Source organism: Dromaius novaehollandiae, unplaced genomic scaffold (genome assembly GCF_036370855.1).
Source record: "Dromaius novaehollandiae isolate bDroNov1 unplaced genomic scaffold, bDroNov1.hap1 HAP1_SCAFFOLD_201, whole genome shotgun sequence".
In the NCBI taxonomy this organism is placed as follows: Eukaryota; Metazoa; Chordata; class Aves; order Casuariiformes; family Dromaiidae; genus Dromaius; species Dromaius novaehollandiae.
This window is the reverse complement of record NW_026991475.1, coordinates 2,882-8,529: the sequence shown is the minus strand read 5'-3', so window position 1 is coordinate 8,529 and position 5,648 is coordinate 2,882. Positions and strand designations below refer to the sequence as shown.

Here is a 5,648-nt window from a genome sequence, read left to right as displayed (position 1 = left end):
GTAAGCGTTCGGGAGGAGCCCAAGCCACTTTTGCCTAGCGAGTATTTTGCAAGGGGGGCAGGAAAGCGCTGCGCCCTGCTCCTTGCTGCCCTCGCGTGTCTGAAAGGCGGCACTGCACGCGGGAGGGGGGGCGCGCATGCGCATTGCGTTCCGGCGCGCTCACGGCTGCCCTCGCGTGTCGACAAGGCAGCACTGCAGCCGCCGGCGGCCACCGCTGCGTACGGAGACCGTTGCGGGCAGCCGGCGCACACGTGCGCGCTGCCGGTCGCCGCGTTGGCCGCTACTCTGCGCTCTCTCGGGGACGGGTAAGCGCAGGGGCCGCGCTCGTGCCCCCTGCCCGGTGCTCACGGACCGGGAGCGCTTTTCCCGAGAGGGCTTTTCCTTCTCGGTGCTTCCTGGGGGCGCGGGGACGGGCAGTGCCGTCTCGGAGCTGCTCCGCGGCGCTCTCTCCCCGGGGCAGCCCCAGCGCCCGCTCGCTGAAGCCCGCCGCTCTCTCGGGCGCGGGCAGAGCAGCCTCGGGGCGCTCGCTGCTCGGCCTGAGCGCCGGGGTGGCGCGGCGGGCTGCGGTTGGCGCGCGGGAGCCGGCCGGCTGCAGCGCGGCGCTGCGACCACGCGAGGGTGGGGCCATTGCGGGTCTGGCCTGCCTCGCGCTGCGCTCCCCCCGCCCCTCGCGCTGCGCTCCCCCCGCCCCTCGCGCTGCGCTCCCCCCGCCTCTCGCGCTCCCCCCGCCCCTCTCCCGCGGTCCTGGGCCGGCGCACGCGCGGTGCGGCGGCGCGAGCCCTGGGCGGCCGGCGCACGCGCGGTGCGGCGGCGCGAGCCCTGGGCGGCCGGCGCACGCGCGGTGCGGCGGCGCGAGCCCTGGGCGGCCGGCGCACGCGCGGTGCGGCGGCGCGAGCCCTGGGCGGCCGGCGCACGCGCGGTGCGGCGGCGCGAGCCCTGGGCGGCCGGCGCACGCGCGGTGCGGCGGCGCGAGCCCTGGGCGGCCGGCGCACGCGCGGTGCGGCGGCGCGAGCCCTGGGCGGCCGGCGCACGCGCGGTGCGGCGGCGCGAGCCCTGGGCGGCCGGCGCACGCGCGGTGCGGCGGCGCGAGCCCTGGGCGGCCGGCGCACGCGCGGTGCGGCGGCGCGAGCCCTGGGCGGCCGGCGCACGCGCGGTGCGGCGGCGCGAGCCCTGGGCGGCCGGCGCACGCGCGGTGCGGCGGCGCGAGCCCTGGGCGGCCGGCGCACGCGCGGTGCGGCGGCGGGCAAGATGGCGGCGAGCAGGGCGGGTGTTTTGGCTGGACGGCGGCGGGCGAGGGCAGAGGCGGGCTGGAGTCGAGCATGTGGGGGCCGCGGTGAGGCGAGGTGAGGCGAGCGTGCGTCTTCGGGTGGCCGCGGGTGTCGGGCTGTGTCCTGCCAGCCGGGGCCGTCGCTGCGTGGAGGCGGCGGGGCGGGGGGGGGGAGTCGGGCCGGGGGCCGCGCCGCGCCGGGTCTGCGCGGCGCCGGGTCTGCCGGAGCGCGGCTCTGACTCTCCCTTTTGCGTGTGTCGCCTGTAGGGCCCCGGTTCCTCCCCAGCGCGGGCCGGGGCGTGCGCTCGCCCCTGCGGACGCAGCCTGGAGGAGTGTGTGGGGGGTGTCTGCGCGGGGGTCTGGATGTCTCTAGCAGCGGCACGGCAGCCTGATGCCTCCTCTCGTCTGGGACGCGGGGTCCTTGGGGAGTTCCCTGCTGCCTCCTCTGGCGTTCTCTGCGAGCTCATAGATCCCTCCACCTCCTCTCCTCCCCCCCCCCGCCCCGCTCCCCTGTCTGGTGGGGTGGGAGACCGGTGGCTGCTCCCGCCGAGCTGAGAGCCACGTAGGGCACCCCTGTGTGCTCACTACGCATCTGGGATGGCACCCCTGCCCTGAGGGCCCCGCAGAGTCCCACCCTTCCTGCAACCAGCCCCCCCAGAGCCATTAAACCACCCACTCAACCACCCACAAATCCTGCCCCAACACCCCCACAGGCCCCAAAACGCCTCCGAGCCCTGCCGCAATGTTGTCACTGACTCCAGACCTTCCCCTGCACTCTGTGCAAGGCCCCAAACATTCCTCAAACTGCTGCCAGACCCAGTGCCCGCAGCAGTGAGGCGTTCTAACAAAGATGGGGTGCGATCTGCGTCTCCGCCTCGACTCAGTCCCGCTTTAGAGAAACAGGAACTTACAGCACTTCCTGGTGAAGAGTGTTGACGGGTGAATGTGCGGATGACAAAGAGACTTTTCTCTCTTTTCTTCTGAGCCGCCTCTCAGAAGCCTCTGTGTGTGCACGATGTGGCTGATCTGGGATAATCGTGCTGTGCGCAGTGCTTAAGGAGAACATTGCCCTAAAATGGAGGGCTAAGGAATAGCCTAAAAAACCTAAAAGGCTCGGGAAGAGCCAAAGAGAACACCGATGGGCTCTGAGAAGCCCCAGTGATGCTAGCGAAAACAGCGTGGCTTTTAGGCACCTCCTCAGAGCAGCAGCAATGTCTCGCTCCAGCCTGTGGGGCAATGGGGACTCTTAATTACCGCCTTGAATTACCACAAGTGTTGCAAAAGCAGAAGGGACTAGGGAGCATGCAGAGCAGGTTATGGACTATATGTCAAGTTTAAAGAAGCAACAAGCCCCTCTGCAAACAGAAACAGGTTTAGCCCTAAGTAATAGACGAAGGTAGCTGTGAGTAACGTGAAGCGAAGCGGTGACGTCAGTCACCCCGAAAGCCTCGGAGAAGCGGTCTGAAAATCTGGTACCCTCGCGGCCTCGGCAGTCTTTTTGGTTTGTTTGGCAGGGTAGCCCACCGAAGGGGGACATCTCGAAGAGAAGCAGCAAGACCTGGGGATCCGGTGGTTCATTTTGGTCGTCGCCTGTGAGGCCAGCATGCAAGAGTAAGAGGAAGCTAGGAGCAGTCTCAAAAAGGTAATAGGTCTGAAAGGGAGACAGGCAAATCGAGGGCTGTCGTTCCTCCACGTAGTTAAAGACCGAGAGAGTTGTCGGTTAAGCGCATGCATACGAGGGTTTGCGAACAGTAACAATAACACTGAAGCGGAATAAAAATAAGGTTTCGTGGAAGATGGCGTTAGGAAGGTATTAGGCGACGTGCCCGCCTGCCTAATAACCTAGCCCTAATTGCTGTGTGTAACGTTTCCAGACCGTTTACCCTGCAACGTATGGTGCAAAGTGCCGTATTAAGACCTTTCCCTTAAGGAAAAGAAGAAGAAAAAAAGAAAAAAAAGGGGGAAAAAGAAAACAGGGTAAAGAGAAAAAGATCATGCATAAACCTAAGCGTTTCACTGGAAGTAAAACGCGAGTTTATCGCTTCCTTACAGAGATGGAACCAAGGACAGCAAACGCTGACGAGGAGAAGAGACGGACGAGCGTTTGCTTGCGGTTAATACCGAAGGGACGGGATGAAACAAGGAAGCCAGAATGCAGCGGCCCCTCGATATCACCAGGAACTGCTACAGGAGGAGGCGTTCTGGCACGGGTAACTAGGGTAAGTATGGCTAATGACCGTTAGCAGTTATTTTGGCCTCCCCGAGGCAGCGCTGAGGCCTGAGTAACCTGTTCCTGCCCTGTGGCTGCTGTTGCCTGTATCTGCCTTAGCTTTGCTTTGGCTGTTTCTCTTTTGTTTTGTTATCGTACACGCAGCTACGGAAAGGAATAGATGTCATACTTACTTTTTTAGATTAATTGCCACGGCTGAAGTTGAAGAGACCAAGAAACGTAAGCCGCGAAGGGGCACATCTTGAAGAGAGGGGGCTAGACCTAGCGATGCAGTTGTTCGTTTTGGTCGTCGCCTGTGAGGCCAGCATGCAAGAGTAAGAGGAAGCTAGGAGCAGTCTCAAAAAGGTAATAGGTCTGAAAGGGAGACAGGCAAATCGAGGGCTGTCGTTCCTCCACGTAGTTAAAGACCGAGAGAGTTGTCGGTTAAGCGCATGCATACGAGGGTTTGCGAACAGTAACAATAACACTGAAGCGGAATAAAAATAAGGTTTCGTGGAAGATGGCGTTAGGAAGGTATTAGGCGACGTGCCCGCCTGCCTAATAACCTAGCCCTAATTGCTGTGTGTAACGTTTCCAGACCGTTTACCCTGCAACGTATGGTGCAAAGTGCCGTATTAAGACCTTTCCCTTAAGGAAAAGAAGAAGAAAAAAAGAAAAAAAAGGGGGAAAAAGAAAACAGGGTAAAGAGAAAAAGATCATGCATAAACCTAAGCGTTTCACTGGAAGTAAAACGCGAGTTTATCGCTTCCTTACAGAGATGGAACCAAGGACAGCAAACGCTGACGAGGAGAAGAGACGGACGAGCGTTTGCTTGCGGTTAATACCGAAGGGACGGGATGAAACAAGGAAGCCAGAATGCAGCGGCCCCTCGATATCACCAGGAACTGCTACAGGAGGAGGCGTTCTGGCACGGGTAACTAGGGTAAGTATGGCTAATGACCGTTAGCAGTTATTTTGGCCTCCCCGAGGCAGCGCTGAGGCCTGAGTAACCCGTTCCTGCCCTGTGGCTGCTGTTGCCTGTATCTGCCTTAGCTTTGCTTTGGCTGTTTCTCTTTTGTTTTGTTATCGTACACGCAGCTACGGAAAGGAATAGATGTCATACTTACTTTTTTAGATTAATTGCCACGGCTGAAGTTGAAGAGACCAAGAAACGTAAGCCGCGAAGGGGCACATCTCGAAGAGAAGCAGCAAGACCTGGGGATCCGGTGGTTCGTTTTGGTCGTCGCCTGTGAGGCCAGCATGCAAGAGTAAGAGGAAGCTAGGAGCAGTCTCAAAAAGGTAATAGGTCTGAAAGGGAGACAGGCAAATCGAGGGCTGTCGTTCCTCCACGTAGTTAAAGACCGAGAGAGTTGTCGGTTAAGCGCATGCATACGAGGGTTTGCGAACAGTAACAATAACACTGAAGCGGAATAAAAATAAGGTTTCGTGGAAGATGGCGTTAGGAAGGTATTAGGCGACGTGCCCGCCTGCCTAATAACCTAGCCCTAATTGCTGTGTGTAACGTTTCCAGACCGTTTACCCTGCAACGTATGGTGCAAAGTGCCGTATTAAGACCTTTCCCTTAAGGAAAAGAAGAAGAAAAAAAGAAAAAAAAGGGGGAAAAAGAAAACAGGGTAAAGAGAAAAAGATCATGCATAAACCTAAGCGTTTCACTGGAAGTAAAACGCGAGTTTATCGCTTCCTTACAGAGATGGAACCAAGGACAGCAAATGCTGACGAGGAGAAGAGACGGACGAGCGTTTGCTTGCGGTTAATACCGAAGGGACGGGATGAAACAAGGAAGCCAGAATGCAGCGGCCCCTCGATATCACCAGGAACTGCTACAGGAGGAGGCGTTCTGGCACGGGTAACTAGGGTAAGTATGGCTAATGACCGTTAGCAGTTATTTTGGCCTCCCCGAGGCAGCGCTGAGGACTGAGTAACCCGTTCCTGCCCTGTGGCTGCTGTTGCCTGTATCTGCCTTAGCTTTGCTTTGGCTGTTTCTCTTTTGTTTTGTTATCGTACACGCAGCTACGGAAAGGAATAGATGTCATACTTACTTTTTTAGATTAATTGCCACGGCTGAAGTTGAAGAGACCAAGAAACGTAAGCCGCGAAGGGGCACATCTTGAAGAGAGGGGGCTAGACCTAGCGATGCAGTTGTTCGTTTTG

At 59.3% G+C, this 5,648-nt stretch overlaps 1 long non-coding RNA gene across 1 annotated transcript; it reads left to right on the top strand.

Annotated features, from left to right (window-relative positions):
- The first annotated feature begins 4,297 nt into the window (after positions 1–4,297).
- LOC135326765 (uncharacterized) lies at positions 4,298–5,403 on the top strand. Its single transcript, XR_010387026.1, has 3 exons — positions 4,298–4,419; positions 4,612–4,775; positions 5,186–5,403. It is a non-coding gene; the product is annotated as an uncharacterized LOC135326765 (long non-coding RNA).
- The last annotated feature ends 245 nt before the right edge of the window (positions 5,404–5,648 follow it).